Source organism: Perognathus longimembris, chromosome 8 (genome assembly GCF_023159225.1).
Source record: "Perognathus longimembris pacificus isolate PPM17 chromosome 8, ASM2315922v1, whole genome shotgun sequence".
NCBI lineage: Eukaryota > Metazoa > Chordata > Mammalia > Rodentia > Heteromyidae > Perognathus > Perognathus longimembris.
In genome coordinates this window covers 39,902,828-39,922,635 of record NC_063168.1, presented here as the reverse complement: position 1 = coordinate 39,922,635, position 19,808 = coordinate 39,902,828, and the positions used below count along the sequence as shown (strand labels likewise).

Genomic DNA, 19,808 nt, shown 5'->3' with positions numbered 1-19,808 from the left:
CACAAGCAGCCATCCTCCCTGCTTACACATGTACACTTCATGGCTGCATGTGGGACACATCATGGGAATTGAGCATTGCTCTTTTGTCCTGCTTTTGAATTGGGAAGATGTAGCTGCTGAATGGAATTCTGAAAAGAACTTGGAGCCCTGGAAACTCCTGACTGTTGGACTGTTGGGATTGTATAATGTCTTAGAAAATGGATGAGTTGAAAGTATTAACAGATTTTAGCCAATAATGCATTAAGACTAAAACAACTGTATTGTACATCAAGCTTTGCCAAAAAGTGCAGTGTGACACAAGAGAACCCCAAAATGTGAAAGTAAAATAGCCTCCAGCAGTTAACTCTGTTGACTTTGGAAACTGGTTCTAAACCCAAATCTCTTTGCCCAACTTCAGGTTTCCTTTTTTTCCCTAGGCCTAAAGTTGCTGCTGAGAGTTGCTCTTCAGTGTTGCTAGGACCGACCAACCAATTGGTGTGACCTTCTTAAGTAAATAATTAACAGGGGCCTAGTTTCATTTACTATACTGTGAAAGAGGAGGTTTCAGGGCTGGTTCTGACAGCCTCTAGCCCCCAAGGGGAAAGAGGCCACTGACATAAGTCGAACTTCTAAAATGGTCTAAGGGAACCCAGCAATGTTTTAAGATGAATGGCTGAAAGGCTGTTTTTCTTCAGATAAAAAATGCATTTAAGCAATTGCTGGTGAATCATACTTACAATCCTAGTTACTCAGGAGGCTGAATTCTGAGGATCAGGGTTTAAAGACAGCCCAAGCAGACAAATCAGAGAGACTCTTAGGTTCAGTTTTTTAAAATCAGCCTAAATCAGAAATTGAAGCTATGGCCTAGGTGGAACAGCCCCCAGACATGAACAAAAAAAAGCTGAGCAGAGCGCTAGTCGCTCATTCCTGTAAACCTAGTTATTCAGAAGGATGAGAGCTTGAGGATTGCTATTCAAAGCCAGTCTAGGCAGGAAAGTCCACGAGACTCTTATCTCCAGTTAACCAACGGAAAACTGGAAATGGCACTGTGGCTCAAAATGGTAAGAGTGCTAGCCTCGAGCAAAAAAAAAAAAAAAAAAGCTCAAGGACAGTGCTCAGGCCTTGAGTTTAAGCCTACAAATCAACTACCCCCACCAAAATGCAAAAAGCTGAACAAGATCTAGGATACACTGGTTCATAGCATGCATGTGTGTGGCACGCGCGCTCGTGTGTGTGTACACACACACACACACACACACACACCATTTTTTCTTTTGTTTTTTAAATAGTTAAATAGAATCTTACGTTAAGGCCAGGTCTGGCCTTGGCTGCAATCTTCCTATTCATGCTTCCTATGTAGCTGGAATAAAAGGCATGTGGCACCATGCCCAGCCTTTTCTGTTGAGGAAGGGTCCTGAGAACTTTTCTGCTCTGGCTGGCCCAGAACTGTTGATTCTCCTAACCTCGGCCTCCTGTGTACCTAGGTTTGCCACCCTGCGGGCTTACAACCTGTTTCCTAAATACATACGGAAAGAGCACATTCACCCACATTATTAGGAAAACAGTTTGAAGCACAGGCTGTAGGATTTGGGAGGATCAGCTGCTTGTGTGTGTGTGTGTGTGTGTGTGTGTGTGTGTGTGTTAGTACAAGCGGAGAAGGGCGATCCTGGCTTCATCCCCAGCCTTCTCACTGTCCTCAGTGTTGGGGAGAAACAGAGGCCTTGAATGGACACTTCTCCATAAATGACATGAAACACTGGTGGGGACTTCTCTTGTGCTGAGGATACAGATGTGGTGTGGGGAACCATGGCTGGATCTGAGCAGCCACTGCCTTGGTGATAGTGCAGCTCTAACTCCTGCAGAGGCGTCCATCCTTTGGGATGAAGGGAGTATTGATTGGTTGGGATTTTTGTTGTTGTTATTGCTGGTTGAGGGGCTTGAACTCAAAGCCTGGGTATTTGTTCCTGAACTCTTTTTGCTCAAGGCGAGCCACAATGCCCCTTTGGGTTTTCTGGTGGTTAATTGGGGATAAGAGTCTCATGGACTTACCTGCCCCTGAACCTTGGAACCATGATCCTCAGATCTCAGCCTACTGAATAGCTAGGATTACAGATGTGAGCCATCAGTACCTGGCCTATTTTTGTTTTTTAACTTTTTGTTTTTCCTGAGATCTCTTTGAAACTAAGGGCACAACCACCATTTAAGAAATAGTGTCCCAGGCCTTGATGTAATGACAGAAATGAGAACCTTTTTCCTTTGTTATTATTGCTTCCTCCTATGACTAATTATCCAGCCACTGCTGGTCTCATTAAACTTTGTTAATAATCCTGAGCATCTGTCTATAGGAACTGCCTCAAGAAAAAGAAAAAGAAGCTTAGTTAAACATTTGTGTTGCTCTTGCTAATTACCCCAAGCTATACTTTTTATGGTTATTAATTAATCACCCTACTTGCCTCCAAATCCCAACGAAGAGCTTTTCCCTATGCCAGCCCAGGCACTTCACTCTTCCCTGGCTGCGGACGTGTCGCTGCGTGGTTTGGTGTGTGGGCTGCCTGTAATTAGCAGAGCCAAGAACAGGGTGGCTCTGGAATCCACGGTACAGGAAAAACACATCTGGAAGCCTGATTATACGTAACCTTGGCTTGCTCAAAGCTTTCTGTCTATACTGATGCTGGCTGGAAGCAGATGCAGGGGTAAAATTCTTTCATCTTTAAAAAGAAAATGTGATGGCAAAACAGTTTCTAAGTCACTGAGCAAGTGCAAGAAAGAAGTATGTTAGCAAAGATTGGGATGAGAGACAGAGAAAGTTGAGGCATGTTTCGCCATGTGTAGAGGTGGTGCTTGCAGAGGATGTCAGCCACGGGTCTGGATTAGTGGTGACTACAAGCTGGGGCTCTTGGATAGGGCCAGATGGCTGCACTTTTCCCAGGTGCTGTGCGTACCTGGAAATGAGAACGTCTTTTTTCCCTAGTAGACTTCAAGCAAAAACAAAACCCAGATGTGGAAGATTATTTCTGATGAGGGCATCTGCATTGAATCATGTACAACTCTCATACTGGGAATTGTTAGGGATTTAGGTTAGAGGACACCTTTAAGAGATTAACTCAAAGCGTTCTCAGACAGGATGAACCTTACTCAGAACTTAAAACTGAGCCTTATTTCATCATAGGTACAACCTAATGTCCTTGCTTGTGCATAAAGCTCTAGAGTAGTGGGAGCTCTAGTTAAACTTGCTTTGTGACTGGGTAAACCACTGGACCTCTCTAAGCTTTGGTTTGCTCTTATGCAAAGTTTGTTCGGTGGTGAGGACTTACTTCATTCACACAGTGGTTGTGAGAATTAAATGAGTTTTAGTGACGTGCTCACTAGAGTGCCTAGCCCCTGTAATCACTCAATAAACCCTGACTGGGGAGGGAATGGGAGGTACTCCCATTTGGGATCATGTGCACAGGGCTTTCCACTTGGCATAGCATCAGCCTTGTCAGGATCCAGTCTTCACCCTGAAGCTGGATGGTGATGTTGCCTGAACTCACATCTCAGCTGAAAAACTCTGGTTCCTTGACTGACTCATCACCTCTAGTCAGTTGATTCCACAGTGCTTTGGTCCTTCTTGCCCCCCATTCTGTGCAGTAGACTCAGTTGTTGATGAGGCTGTTCTTTGTTCCCATTACTTAGGGTAGCCATTTCCTAAGAATGGGATTTGCTTCCCTTTAGATGAAATCTGAGGTGGAATCCGAGTAAATAAAGGATCTAAAATGGGAATTTTAACTGCCTCAAGTGCAGATGAGAGAGGTCCTTGATCTTCAGGCTTCTGCTTTGCCCCTTTTGTGGTTTTTGTTGAGAACATGGTTGGAAGCTACTCCTAACATCCCATAGGCCTTGGTATTTTGTCAGTGAATGATGCTTTTTAAAGACATGTCCCGGGCCCCCTACCTATTAAAAGGAAGTATTATATTTGTTTGCCTTAAGCTTACAAATATAAAAGGTTAAATATTGATTTAGTGTCCTTAGGAAGGAAGATATTAGAATTCAGGGTGGCATTTTATTTATTTTACACTATTCATTGAAGACAGCAATTCACATGTGACCTTTTGTGGTGCCCAGGGAGAATTTGTTTTTCTCCAGCCTTTGTATTCCTACTCGTCAGTCTCAGACCCACTGAGGAAACTCAGTTCTATTATCAAATAAAAATTGCCTATTTTATTCTCAAATGAAAATGACATTAAATTTTTTTCAAAATTGCTATATTCTTATTTTATTGTTTTTGTTTTTTTGGCCATTCCTGGGGCTTGGACTCAGGGCCTGAGCACTGTCCCTGGCTTCTTTTTGCTCAAGGCTAGCACTCTGCCGCTTGAGCCACAGCGCCACTTCTGGCCATTTTCTGTATATGTGGTGCTGGGGAATTGAACGCAGGGCCTCATGTATATGAGGCAGGTACTCTTGCCACTAGGCCATATCCCCAGCCCCTATATTCTTATTTTAAACCTATGTTCTTATTTTAGTCTTTCCTAAGAAAGATACACAAGTGAAAATACCTCTCATCTTTGCCTCTGCTCCCTTAATTATAATTAATGATTTAGAAAATATTCTTCCATGCCTTTAATGCAGTAGTTTATTTAAGTATTTATAAGATTGTGCTAAATATGCACATAGTACTGAAGAGATTTCCCCACATTTGGTAATACATGTGGAAATATTGCTGAGCTTATATCTTGCACATTTCTTTTATTCTTTTTAATATATATACATATTGTACTGATGGGCCATATTTTAATTTAGTTGATTGTTTTAATCAATTAGATGTTTAAATTTAGATGCTTCTTAGTCTTTCCTGTTTTGCTGTTGTTGTTGTTTGCCAGTCCTGGGGCTTGAACTCAAGGGCCTAAGCACTGTCCCAGGCTTCTTTTTTATCTTTATTTTTATTTTTTTGGCCAGTCCTGGGGCTTGGACTCAGGGCCTGAGCACTGTCCCTGGCTTCTTTTTGCTCAAGGCTAGCTAGCACTCTGCCACTTGAGCCACAGCGCCACTTCTGGCCATTTTCTGTATATGTGGTGCTGGGGAATCGAACCCAGGGCCTCATGTATATGAGGCAGGCACTCTTGCCACTAGGCCATATCCCCCAGCCCCCCCAGGCTTCTTTTTTTGCTCAAGTCTAGCACTCTACCACTTGAGCCACAGCGCCACTTCTGGCTTTTTCTATATATGTGGTGCTGAGGAATTGAACCCAGGGCCCTCATGTATATGAGGCAAGCACTTTATCACTAGGCCATATTCCCAGCCCCTTTGTTGTTGTTTTGTATAATTATTTTAAAATAATTATGTATGCACATACTATGCATCTCTGTGCTCTTGCACAGTATTTCTAGAAAGCAAGTAGTACGACTGGAAGATAAGAGGAAGCTTATTTTATTTTTTAGAATTTACTACTACTATTATTAGTGCTGGTACCAGAGCTTGAATTCTTAGCTTTTTTCACTCTTGGTTCTACTACTCTTTGTGTGTACATGCATGTATGTGCACAAGCTCATGTGTATGCATGCATGTGGCCTGCTGGGACTCAGGGCCTGGGTACTGTCTCAGTGGTTTTTTTGCTCAAGGCTGGCTCTCTACTACATAAGCCACAGCTCCACTTTCAGCTTTTTGATAGTTATTGGAGATAAGAATCTCATGGGCTTTACTGCCTGAGATGGCTTCAAACTGAGATCCTCAGATCTCAGCCTCCTGAGTAGCCACAATTACAAACATGAACCAACTGACTCTACTACTCTTGAGACATACTTCCAATCTGGACTGCTTGCTGGTTAATTAGAGAGAGATACAGTCTTAAGGATTTTAATGCCTGGGTAGGTTTTGAACTCCAGTCCCCAACTCTCAGTCTCCTGAGTTGCTAAGATTCCTTGGAACCCTACCAAAGAAGTATGTACTTTAATTGATACTGCTGATTACCTTCCACTGACCACATAAGAACGAGTGTTCCTTTTTGTCCTGCCTTCAGTGAATGAGAAGATTTGTCTCTCAAGTGTAAGGAATAGGTTTACAGTTTTATTTCCCACATTCTTCCACAGAGTCTGCAGCCATAGCAGATTATCTTTGAGCCTCCAGTTCTTCCCACCCAGATCCAAGATGATTATCTTTATCGATGCTGTAGAGGAAAAGTAGCTAAGGTCTTCATTAAATAATAAAATGCCCCTAAAGAACAAATTGGTAGAGCAATAGGCTTCTCTGGCTCTATCTGAAAAACTAGCAGTAATACTTCTCCAGTGACAACGTTGGCACACCCCCCCTCCTTCAAATTGGCAAAATTACAGATAGCTAGGTCCTCACACCTGTTGGCAAAACCTGACTCACTTGATAAGCCTTGTGTGTAGAGAGGGGGACATGAGTGTACCCTTGAGGATTTTCTTGTGAGAACAGATGTGCATTCCAGTTTAGCAATAACTTCAATTGTCCAGGACAAATAAAACAACCTTTGGTACATCCATTGTCTTCTGTACAAGTGAACTTTAAAAGTGTTTGTCAGTATTCCTCATGAAAAATTGGTTTTGATTTTTTTTTCCCCCAATCCTGGGGCTTGAACTCCAGGCCTGTGCACTGTCTCTGGCTTCTTTTTGCTCAAGGCTAGCACTCTACCACTTGAGCCATAGCACCACTTCCAGCTTTTTCTGTGTATGTAGTGCTGAGGAAGCATGTATGCATGTATGCGAGGCAAGCACTCTACCACTAGGCCACATTCCCAGCCCCAGTTTTGATTTTTTTTTTCAAAGTCATTTAGTATACTGTAAGCTGTTAATGGGCCTGCCACCCTGCCAGTTGATTAAGTTACTGCTGGTGGTTGAATCGGATGTTAAATTGAATCCACTGTTTCCGTCCTTTTTATTAAAACAAGGCAACATACTTTTGTGTACTTACAGGATCTGCCCACCAAAACTTTGTACTATTTGGCTTAGAAAAAAATCTTGTGTAACCATTTATCATATGGGTGAGGCTAAGGAAGGCCACACAGGAAGGTGGCAGGTCTTATTTTTCAGTGCAATAGCTTTTTCATTTAACAGTGTCTGATAAGTAAATAAATGAGTGGGCCAGTTATCTAGTGCAGTGAATTCTTTGGGACTTGGAAATTGTTGCTTAAGTTTTTTAATGGGAAAAAAAAGTCTCTGGCTTTAATGCTTTTGGATGCTCTGAATCATCTTTATAGTAGTCACTCATTAGTTAATTAACCCAAGATGAAAAACGTGACAGGAGACCATTGTGGCTGGATGCTAAATATTACTGAGCATAGTAATACTATTATTATTGAGTATACTATTGAATATTATTTTACTATTATTGCTATTCTACCTGGAGTAATTTCTCAGGCACTAAAGGCTGAGTTAAATACATATAGTTATAGATTGGATCAGTTTGTCATTCAATAAATGACTTCCTGAGTAGAGATCTTACACTGGGGTATCATGTAGAAAATTATAGAGTTAAGCTTTAAATTTTCTTAGACTAGGCCAGGAAGCAACTCACTACTGCAAAATTATAGCTTGTTTGTTTGGTCACAGTCATTTATTTCTGAAATTCAAGTGTAGTGGACAGTCCTCACATTTCTCCTTCTCCAAACACAGGGGACAGTTGTGTCAGCGTTCATGTTGAGATAGCCTTACTCATTTATCAATGTCATCTCAACCCTGATAGTGTTTCCGATAGGTCATGATCATGGGCTAAAAAGGATTTAGGTGGCTAATTCATAATGATCATTGAAACAGAGGGCAATTTTAAAAACTCCCCTCTCCCCTCTCTCTCCCCCTCCCCCGCCCCCTCTTCTCTCTGCCAGTTCTGGGCCTTCAACACAGCCTAGGTGCTATCACTGGACTTTTTTGCTGGAGGCAAGCACTCTATCATTTGAGCCATAGTTTCACTTCTAGCGTTTTGGAGGGTAATTTGGAGATAAGTGTCTCAAGGACTTTTCCTGCCCAGGCTGGCTTTGAACTGTAATCTTCAGATGTCAGCCTCCTGAGTTGCTAAGATTACAGGTGTGAGCCACTAGCACCTAGCTATTCATGTTTGTTTTAAAATATAATCTTTATTATTTTGTAAAACCATGTCATAATTATGTAGTTCCTAATGATGACTTTTCCATTGTTGTGGTTTTCTTTGTTTCAAAATGCTAAATCTTTGGACAGTAAGTTTTCATGTGTAAACTTTTTTAGAGAACTTCCTGATATTTCATTTGTTACCTTAGATGAAAGCTTCCCTACTGAATTCATTCGGGGAGTGATTATTGTGGTAAATGCTATATTGTGTATACGAAAAGCAGACATCTTTGACTTCCCCTTCCTGTGTTTCCTATTTAAGAAAAGAGCTCATGGGCTTTAGCTTTTTGGATTCAATGACTGACAGTAAACAGCCATCAAGAAAGGGTCCCCAGGGCTGTAGCTAGTGCAGTTACCTCACAGATAGCATTGGCTTTGGGCATCTGTGCAGAGCACCCTTGGGTCTTGAATGGCCTTGACTTTGGTGTGTGTGTGAGAGAAATGGTTTTTCTCCCTGTACTTTTTTTTTCTTTATTTATTGTCAAAGTGATGTACAGAGAGGTTACAGTTTCATACGTTAGGCCTTGGGTACATTTCTTGTACTGTTTGTTACCTCCTCCCTTATTCCCTCCCTCCCTGTACTCTTAACCCTAATTCTTTTCACCTTAAAATTCTGGAAGTCTAGAAAAGGTTGAAAATCATTAGCAAGGGCTAGGATATACACAATCCTTTTTTCTTTTTTTAAGAATATGAGCATGTTATGCAGAACAATTTTTTTTTCTTTTCCTTTTTCTTCCCTCCTCTTCTTATCCTCCTTATTGGTGAACAGATGAACATGGATAAATTTGAATTTTCTTTTACTACCTCCACTAATTTCAAAGTTCCTACAATAAAAAGCCTATAGTTTAACTTTTGAAATGAAGTGTAGTCATGCTCCATAGAAAGACTTTGAAGTTCAGGATAGACTGCATACACGGACACTGAACTGTCTTGTGAACTCTGTGCTATTCATGTGACAGTGAAATTGCCCATAACACATTTCTCAGAATGTATCCTTGTCCTTCAACCATGCATGACTACAGATGATTTTTTACTTTACTAGTGTATTTGTAAGAGTCTGGTGGGCTTTCCTGCTTGGGCTGACTTTGAACTTTGATCTTCAGATCTGAGTAGCTAGGATGACAGATGTGAGATTCCTTAGGGTTAATATGGAGGTAGGTAAGTTCTAATCCTGTGTGCATCTTTGTTAGCAACATGCTCTCAGGTGAGTCATGGAAACCTTTCTTTACTGTTCTGTTAAAAAGAGGTAATAATAGGGCTGGGAATGTGGCCTAGTGGTAAAGTGCTCACCTTGTATACATGAAGCCCTGGGTTTGATTCCTCAGCACCACATATATAGAAAAAGCCGGAAGTGGCTCTGTGGTTCAAGTGGTAGAGTGCTAGCTTTGAGCAAAAAGAAGCCAGGGACAGTGCTCAGGCCCTGAGTTCAAGCCCCAGGACTGGCAAAGAAACCCCCCCCCCCAAAAAGAGGTAATAAGAAACAAGATAAAGTTAGTGAAGTACCTACCACTGCACCCATTGGTACATAGGAGCAGAATAGGGTTCTTGTGCTGATTGTTCCTTTCTGTATTCCCCAGCTGTTTACTTCTGTGTGGTGCAGAGAAGATTAACCTATGATGGACCAGGCTCTTGATCTGGCTTCCTGTATGTGGAAGCAGTTTTGACACATGTCACCCACTTTTAGTCAATGGTTTCTGATTATTTTTTAATGGAATTCTGTTTTTGTGTCTTGAGAATGTTTACTTTAAGGCTGAGGTTATAGTTATAGCTCGTGTAGAACACCTTTCTTTCTAGCAAGCACAAGGCCCTGAGTTTCAACTTAGTACTGCTGAAACAGAGAAACAACACATTTACTCATTTACTTTCTCCTCCTGTTTGTGGTACTTTATGCTATTTTTTAATTCCACCCTAGCTCTCACAACATTTGAATTTAAAGAAAATCCTCACCCTAGCCTCAGCCTCCTCCAGTCATGGTTGCTATTATGGATTGCTACTTGGGGGGGGGGGGGGGGGTTGTTTTTTGTCAATCTTGGGACTTGAACTCAGGGCCTCGACACTGTTCTGAGCTCTTTTGCTCAAGGCTAGTGCTCTACCACTTTGAGCTGCAGCGCCACTTCTGGTTTTCTGGTGGTTAATTGAAGATGAGAGTCTCTTGGACTTTCCTGCCTGGACTGGCTTTGAACTGCAGCTCTCAGGTCTCAGCCTCCTGAGTAGCTAAGGATTACTGGTGTGAGCCACTAGCACCCAGCTGGATTGCAACAGTAAGGAAATCACCTTGAGAAGACTCCAGAGTGTAGTGTGGCTTCTCAATTCAGGATTGTAGATGCCCTCTTGGAGGCTTCCTCACAGTGCTTGTTTTCCATGCTGGCAAAAGCATATTGCTCATTGGCAAGCTGGGGTCGCTTAGCTGATATCTACACCAGAGGTGCAGTTAGGATTCACAGTTGCTTTGTGGTTTACATATCAGACTGTCTTAGCCAAGAATTGTCTGCTGCACGTGCATTTAGGACGGATGTTGATGTGTGTTTTGTCCATGAAGTTGGTTAAACTGCCAGGGAAATATTTTAACTCAAATTCTATTTATATTCAAATGAGCAAACATGAATTAAAGGCTCCTACACTAATCTGCCACCAGAGACCTTCAGTCAGAAGATTAGTTTCCTTCCTCTTGTTCCCTCAAGATAACAGTCTGATTCTCTACTATCCATACAGCCAGTTACCTGTTTCCGGTTTCCTGCTCTGTATTATTTTGCATGTTTCTCCTGGGAAATGGTTTGTTTATTTTTTCAAGCTAAAGCACATAGGAGAACTCCACCCTATCATATTCTTTTTTAAATTAAGATTCTTCCTTCTTTTTTTTTTTTAACAACTCAAAGATGGATAAGTCTTGTGATTGACTTAAGTCATGTTAAAATGATATAGGTATACCCTGGTCTGTTTTTCAACTTTACAGTTTCAGGTTTGCAGTAAAAATCGCTCAGAAACAAAACACAATAAAAAAATTTTGGGAAAAAGTCTCATCTTTTAAAGTTGTCTTTGGACCTTATTTAATCTGAAAGATAGTACCACACAATTGCATTTTTATCATGGTTCAGAGACTGAGAAACAATTATACAAGAAAATGCAATCATAAGAGATGTGTTATATAATGAAAACATTTAACTGCATATGGTCTGCCTATGTAATTGGGAATTTTCTCAATTTTTAGGGTACCACTAATAGCAGCAGCAGCAAGATGTTACCTATTGGGCCTTGAAGGTTTGCCAATACATTCAGAAGTTGTTTATTGTGCACACACACTGCCAGGTATATACTAAGGGTCTAAACAGCCATAAAATGGATCCCCTACCCTGAGGCTGTTGCAGGATAGTTGAGAAGATAGGACATTAGATAAATAAAAAGATGAAGGGTAGTCATCTACCAAATGATGATGCTGACCCTCTGGGAAGAAGTGATTTTAACCTAAAGCCTTAAGAGAAGAGGGTGTCTTCTAGGTAGTAAGCACAGGTGGAGAAGCAAGAGCACACATTGTAAGAGAGCAGAACAGGATGCGTAGAACATGTAGGAGGCATATCAGCAAAGTTCCTGGATGAAGTTGGTGCCTTAGGAGTGACCATTTCAGGACCTTTGGACACAGGCACAGAGAACTGGATTCTACTGTTTAGCTTGGAGTCACTAAGGATTTTGGTATAGTAGTACAGCTTTGAAAAAAAATTAGGAATTAAGACAATGGCAGTTATAGTTAAAGTGGCTTAGAAGGTAAAAAGCACAGGACAGGGAATCTCAGAAGTTGATGGTGAGTGGGACCTGAAGTCATCCTAATTATGTCCAGCATTTTTTTTTCTAAATATCCAAGATCATACTCTTTGCAGTTGATTCTGTATCCATTTTTTTTTCTATTTTAACTTTTGTTTTCCTAGGTAGACTCCTAGTTCACAAAGTGTATGAAGCCTTAACTTAGTTTTATAATGTGCACTTTGTAGTGTTGGAGTTTTTAATACTCAGTATATTTTTAGATTAGACAGCTTTAAATAGCAAGTCATGGGCATATGTTTGGAGAATGATTGCTTTATCATTTCCCTTTGACTGCTTCTCAGCTTCCATTCATACAACTTTTTTCCTACTTTAAACCCAAGTCTATATCCAACTTGATTATGTCTTTGCAAAGCAAAAATTGCACTTGATTACCTTTTCTTCTTAGAGCAGCCCATTATTTTAGAACTTTTTACTGTGTATTTTTCATTTATGCCTACGAGTTCCAGTTACTTGCAAAGTAAAAGGAAGATTTCTTAAACCACTTGTAAATTCAGTCTTAGGGAAAGGAATAATGAATTAAGGTCATTTAACAATTATCATTTCTATTTTACTTTCTGTCCAGTTGCATACCTTTAAGCCTTCCTTTCTTCCCTGACTCTTACCCCTTTCCAAAACAGAAACTGTGGCACGTGTTGAAAATGATGTGTTAAGTGCCTTCACAAAAGGTATTGCAGAACCCAGGCCAGAAGCACTCCTCCTCTGAGTGACCCACCTCGGAGAACTTCTGGGTCAAATCTGGTAGCACCCACTTGGAATGGGATTTGGAATGGCCTCATTCAGGAAAATAAATAAATAAATAAATTGTGGCCAGAGTTAAGAATGGTAGAGGGAAGAGGGATACCTTCTCAAATTAATGAACCTCCTGACATTTCTCAATTGCATTTTGTTTTAAATCAGCCTTGCAGATAAAACATTTACTCCATCTTTTTCAACGAAGTGTGGTACTGTGGAATATCCAAAAGGATAGATTAAATATGTTCTTTCTCTTTCCCCTTGCAATGGGTAGCCCTGCCATCCTAAATTAGTGGAGCTTCTGCTTCTGCAAGTTGGCTTACATTCTCAGTTTAGCTAATGCTGTATGCCTGACAGCAGATTCATAAATATTGTTTAATTTGGTCATCCTAAGAAACCTAGCTTGTAAGTGATATTTTCCCCAACATTAGATGATGAAAACATAGTGTACGTGTTCAGATTCTTGCAACTACTAAGCTGTATAGCCTACACTGATGGCAACAAATCTGTCTTCTGGCAACAAATCTGTGGATTCCTTAAACTCACAAGTTGCTGAAATGAACTGCATCCTAGACTGTCAGTGATACCTAGAGGAAGCAGTGATAGTGCAAAACCAACCTGCAAGTCATTGGATGGATGGGGAGCCTACGCATGTGCTATGAGTTGTCTACCTTGCCCTCTCCCCACCCCTATCCCTAGTCTAGTCTTATGATTTCCTAGGGATTCCAGCCTTTGAGACGAAATACAATTGGGGCTTATTGCTACTTTTCACATGGTGATGGTTATCTGCAATGTTGATTTAAAATCCTAAAACCAAATTGTCCCAAAGACAGGCAAAGGATTATGCTGAAACTCTATACTGTGGAAACAAGGTATCTAGCTGGATGCAGCTGGTAAATTCAGTCCCATGGACATTTGGGGTTATTTATCTTAGCAGCTGACACTGTGTGTCTTTTGCATCCCAAGTGGTACTTGGTGCTTCTGCCCTTCTGGACTCATTGAGAATAGAGATCAGGTTATGATTTTAGGGAATCTCTGATGGGCTAGCATTGTCTGTGATTGTATGAGGTGTTACATAGCCACATGACTGGCATTTTAACAAACCTTCTGAAGCTTGTATATTGCAATGTGTGTTATCCTCCTTGAGTAGTCCCCATGCAGGGTACTATAGCTTTCCCTCATGATGTTATCTTTGGTCAAAATGATTCTGAAACTGTCTTCAAAGTCTGGAAACATGTGAGGGCATAGACTCCCTCTAAAATGTTTAAAAAAAAAAAAAAAAAGGTATTGCACCACAATGCCCTCTGCTCACTGTAGCTATTGATGTGTCCTGTAACTTGATTCATGTTAACAGTGTTCATTTTATACTAAGTAAAACATTATTCAGGGTGAACAAAGACTGAAGCATTACAGCCTACCAGTATTGACAATAGCCATTACCTAAAAAGAAAAGAAATAGCCAGGTACCAGTGGCTCTGCCTGTAATTCTGGCTACTTAGGAGGCTGAGATCTGAGAAGCCAGTCTAGACAGGAAAGTCCCTGATACCTTTTTTTTTGCTGGTCCTGGGCTTGAGCTCAGGGCCTAGGTACTGCCCCTGAGCTTCTTTGTGCTCAAGATTAGCACTCTATACCATTTGAGCTACAGCTCCACTTCACGCTTTTTCTGAGTAGCTTATGGGAGTTAAGAGTCTCACAGACATTTCCTGCCCAGAAATGCTGCCCAGGCTAGCTTCAGACTGTGTAAACCTCAGATCTCAGCATCCTGAGTAGCGAGGATGAAAGGCATGAGCCACCAGTGCCCAGCTCCCTAATACTCTTATCTCTAATTAACCACCAAAAACTGAAAGTGGAGCTGTACCTTAAGTGGTAGAGAGTATAGGCCTTGAGTGAAAAAGCTAAAGGACACTGCCCAGACCCTGAGTTCAAGCCCCAGTACCAGCACACACACAGCAGCAGCAGTAGCAATGAAAAGAAGTAGATTATGCACCCTGCTAGAAGGCAATGAATGAGATGCAGAGACTAATCATACTTGTGTACAAGTATGTTTCTTTATTCTAAATACTGTCTCTTTTCAAAGACATCTGAATTTTCAAGTTATTTACCAGAAACCAGGTAATAAAAAGACAGTAAATGTGGGCACTTAGAAGAGAAAGTGTAGCTATGTACCATCAGCCTCTGATGTGGCTCCTAGCACATGCCAGCTCTCCCACCACCACCGGCTGGTGACACTCACTTGAACTTTGCAAGAGATGACTCTTGGGTTCCACTGCTATGACAGTTGCTGTGAGGGTTTAGTGCACTTTGAGAAAGTATTAATTGCTGTGCAGATGCATGGTGTTTTTAATTCAGGCACAGCTGCTATAAAATCCCATTCCCGGAACGAGTATCTCTAGTAGGGTTTCACTTCCAGTTCACTCCTTCAGGAGTCAGAAGTTGATGTAAATGTTTCCACTCACAGAAACAGACAGATTTTCTTGCCTGCTTCTTATGAACCCCTTCTTCCTGACTCCCATCCTCATTGCCATGTAGACCACTTACCTGCTTCTCACATGGAAAGCTTCTGGTTCTTTTTTCTAATTTTGCCCTTGCTTTTGCACTTTCACCCTCTGGATGTGTAGAGCTGCAGCTGCCTTCTGAGCTGGGTTGTGTTGACAGGTGTATGGTGGTCAGGCAAAGGAGTGAGAGTGGCCTTAAGTGTATGGTCTTGGCTTTTTATCCACTGTCACCTCAAAGACTGGGTGATAGCAGTGTTCAAGCCTGAATGCCTTTACATCTAAAGAGTAAGAAAGAGGCCTTTCTTTCCCCCCTGTATCACAAGCCTCAATGGACCACAGAGACAAATCTAGTCTTGATGGCAATACCATCCCAACAATTGGATTGTTAGTGATACAGGTTACACTTTACAAGAGTATGGACTTGGATTAGGATGGGGAGATGGAAGATTCTAAATCTTGTATCATGAAAATATGTTCTTTTTTTTTGAGAAATTTGTCTGGAGCCAGCCTGATCGGGCAGTTGTGAGGATTATGAAGTATTTAAGTGAATGCTTTTTTTTCTTAAAGAATGAATCACTGTCTTTCTATGTATTTTTCATACAACCTCCTGCACTTGCATTTGTAGTTTTATCCAGTAGTTTTCTTATATACTGAAACAAATGGTGAAGAAAAATTTTTTGCATTTGAAAGAATGCTGACTAAGATGACTTCTAAAGGCTTGCTCAGCCTGAGATGATATGAGCTCACCATCCCTGGGAAATTCTTCAAATGGTGTGAATGGATGAGAATGCTTCTTTGTTGCACAGCAGGGTTTAATGAGCAGCTAGAATAACCTGGATACCTTACTGTATGGTTTATGTTCTCCCATTTGATACTAGGTGTGGTCTTTTGATGATATGTAATATTGTATGATATGAGGAGGGTAGGGGAAAACACAACCAAGAGAAGACCCACAGAGAGCAGGAGGCCAGAATCCCATTTCCTTAGAGGCAAGCGTGAAGCAGCACAGACTAGGAACCTACAAAGCAGGGTTTGGCTATGTCAACTTCCTGGGAGGAGATACAAGCATGCATTCACTTAACAATAGCAATATAACTCCCTGAAAAAGAGGGAAGTGGAAATGGCACAAGAGGCAGGAATGTTTATCATCATACTGACCCAGACTGTGCCCGCAGCAGTCCAGAACACTGCTGCTCCTCTGCTTTGCACCATGCCTTTTGCAGAATGAATAGGCCTGAAGGCAGGGAATTTCTGCTGCCATCAAGCCAACATGCAAACCATAAAGCTCAAAAAGCCTTTGATGTGGTCAGAGAGGATGATGAATAATAACCTCCTAACTTGAGTTTCCCTCTCCAGGGCTTGCAGTCTCACCAATTACTGCTAATGCCAGCTCCCATCAATATAAGCATATGACTTCTAAGTAAAGAGTCTCAGCCCTGGAATTGTCAGTGTTTGAGGCTGACAATCATTCATTGTAGGGGGGTTGTCCTATGTACTGTAGGATGTTGAACAGCATCCCTGGTCTGTGCCCTCTAGATGCCAGCAGCACATAACTCAGTCTCAACCATCAGAAATGTCTGTAGACATTGTTAAATGTCCCCTGTGAGGCAAAATTTCCCCCTTGTTAAAAAAACAACAACAACAAACAACAACTCTGGTCTAAATAACCAGGTCACTATGGATCTTGTAAGGACTACTTTTCCAGCCCATCACAGTTGCCTCATGTTCTTGGAACTGGAAGCTGATCCATTTCCCTCCACCTCCCAGTCAGTGACAGCTGCTTGAGCCTAGAAACCTCCTATGGGTATCTTCCATCCTCTAAGCCAAGTGCCATCTTTTCCTCCAGGCCTATTTTCCCCAGCCTCCCTGGGTGGGAAATGTAGGGGTGATGTCATTTTGCCTTACCAGGGAGACTAGAACAAAAGATTGGGTCAAGCCTGGAGCCTCCTCTTCCACTGTGCCATGGGATGGTGGACTTTCTGCCTCCTCCTCCCTCCTTCCAGCTTCAGAAGTGTTTGGTGACACCAAGTATTCCATTGTAGGACACACACATTGTAGCTGTCTCTGCTGAGATGATTTCATGACCCCTCCCCTCCTCTGTCATCAAGGTGTTGATCAGGTCTGGTCTCTGGGCAGAATCAGTCAGTCTTCCTGACTTTTCCAGCCAAAGGAACTTAGAGTCTGCGTGATTCTTCTAGCACTCTTTACTCTCCTGAAGTCGGGGGGGATATACAGAAGCCTTCCTTACACAGATCTGAGTCTGTTTCCCGTTTCTGCTCAGTTTTTCCTGCCCTGCCACCCCTTCCCATCCCACCCCTTGCCTTTAAGTTTGCTTTTCTGTGGGGAGGAGGGTTTTCACTGTACTATAACTCTTTAGAGCAGGCTTGAAGCAAATATTCAGAATTTTCTCATTAAAAAAACAAAACAAAACCCTACTATTGCAGCCTGAAAGAAGCCAACAGTGTTTCTTTATAATGGCAGATTCACCTAATGGAGAGGAATCTATTTTTTTCATCCGTTCTCCCCTTCCTCCGCCCCCCCCCCCCCCCCCCCCCCCCGCGAAATACTTCAATCCAAACATGCTTTCCTTTTTATCTTGCTCACTTGATAGGCTGGGTGTGGTGGTAACTTTGAGTCTCAAACCTTTCATTAAGAACCTGAGATACCCATCAAAGAATTTATTAGACATTTTCCAACCCAGTATAGTACATAAAGGATATTAAAAAATTTTTTTTTCTCAATTAGTTGGCTGTAAATACCATCTGAATCAGGTGTTACTTGCCTCCTGGGTAGAGACCATCTGTGAAATGACCCCAGCAGAAGCTTAATGTGTCTGTATTCTTCAGCCTTGCTCTTTCAAAACAGCCAACCTTAGGCCAGAAAATGCAGCTCCCCACACTATGGAGTAGTAAAGTTACCATTCATTATAATGATTGTGTAATTAATAATACATGTGGTCTTTCCATGCTACAGTTTGCCTCACTGCTTTTTTCTCCTTCCCTCATCTGCCTGTTTGATCCTTTGTTTCTGGTTGGCCTTTGTCCCTCTGCAACCATTCCATCTGGATAGGCTGTTTATTTAGGGAAGGGAAGGCTGGACCTCAAGGAGCTGCTGACTGTAGCAGGTGACCACAGATCTTGGCAGGCACTCACCAGCTCACTTGCCAGGTTGGCAGCAGTAGTAAAGTTTCGTAGAATGGCTTCTGTCTTACTCCTTGTGGTGGGGTTGATGATAGCCTCAGCAAAGTCCTCCAGGCAGACTTTCCCCAGACACTGGGCTGTTTGCTCTGTCTCTGGCCAGCCTGGGAAACCACTAGTAGTACCCTTAGGCCACCAGGCACATGCCCCATTCACAGGATTGGCTGTTTACATGCCACTCATTGGTTTTGAAATCTGTAAGAAATTGTTGGCTATCTTCTCCTTTTGTGAAGTCATGCATACACATCTTTCTCGGTTTGGATTTGCACTAGAAGGAGTAGGGCTTGGATTCTTGTGGGATTAAAAGTACAATACCGGGCTGGAGATATAGCCTAGTGGCAAGAGTGCCTGCCTCGGATACACGAGGCCCTAGGTTCGATTCCCCAGCACCACATATACAGAAAACGGCCAGAAGCGGCGCTGTGGCTCAAGTGGCACAGTGCTAGCCTTGAGCGGGAAGAAGCCAGGGACAGTGCTCAGGCCCTGAGTCCAAGGCCCAGGACTGGCAAAAAAAAAAAAAAAAAAGTACAATACCTAACTGGCAGAGGGTAGCTCTGAAGACAGCAGTGTCAAGGAGTGTTGGTGGGTGGGTCTAGGGCATCCTGGATGTGTGCTGAGAGTATTCATCTGCCTGAAGTTAGAACATTCTGCAGAGGCAAGACTGTGGATGTGGAAGGCTAGTTCTGCCCTAAATGTTTATAGAGATTTATGATTCAAACTGGGTATCACCTAGACATCACCTAGACTAAGACTTGAAAAGCTTAATACTGATAGATGGCTCAAGTTGCAACTACCGTACTTTAGAGCATAAACCAGCAGCTGTCCTTTCAGCTGTCTTGTGTGAAGTTTAGAGAATCCATTTAGTTGGTAAAAGAGGACACTGAAGCCAAGGTCTCAGCACATTTTTGTTAAAACCCTGATTCCAGACCCTGTCCTCCTGGTGGCTTTGTATTCTTTGTACTACAGATTACTTTGTATTCTACCTTGTCTCCTGCCATTTTCTCTGTTATCCGTAGCACATGTGACCTTGATTGCAAATGAAGATCATGAGTGACTATCTTTTGGAGGTGTTGCCTAAGTTTTTGGTTTTGTTTGGTTTTTGGCCAGTCCTGGGGCTTGAAAACTCAGGGGGCCTGAGCACTGTTTCTTCCCCACATCCTTTTATATACTGTGTGCCTCCTTCATACTCACCTTTTGAAGGAATTGTAGCGGAGCACATCTCAGCTACTCTACCAGTCAGATATTGTATTTGACAGAAGCACTGCAGAGGCCTCCATCATCATCTACAGGGAGAGGAGGACAAGAAATAGAGGGAGTAAAGAACATACAGCCAGCAGTAAACCTGGAGATTCCTTTGCTGAAGGAGTTACTTCATGTCTGTATTTCTGTAGAGATAACTGCAGTTAAGATCTAAGTAGAGATTTCATTGAAGCTTATTTTTGCCGGCTCCACTCCTACTGGTATACCCCTGTGCCACAATGCCAGGCTAGTGATAAATTGCATTCTTTCCT

At 42.0% G+C, this 19,808-nt stretch overlaps 1 protein-coding gene and 1 long non-coding RNA gene across 5 annotated transcripts in view; one reads left to right on the top strand and one right to left on the bottom strand.

The window, feature by feature from the left end:
* Sptbn1 (spectrin beta, non-erythrocytic 1) overlaps positions 1-19,808 on the top strand; it is a 180,892-nt gene that overhangs the window by 94,271 nt on the left and 66,813 nt on the right. The gene's annotated exons all lie outside the window — the stretch shown is intronic.
* Positions 5,240-19,806, bottom strand: LOC125356447. The gene is made up of 3 exons (XR_007211897.1): positions 19,439-19,806; positions 13,277-13,282; positions 5,240-5,260 (listed from the first exon to the last, which is right to left on the bottom strand). It is a non-coding gene; the product is annotated as an uncharacterized LOC125356447 (long non-coding RNA).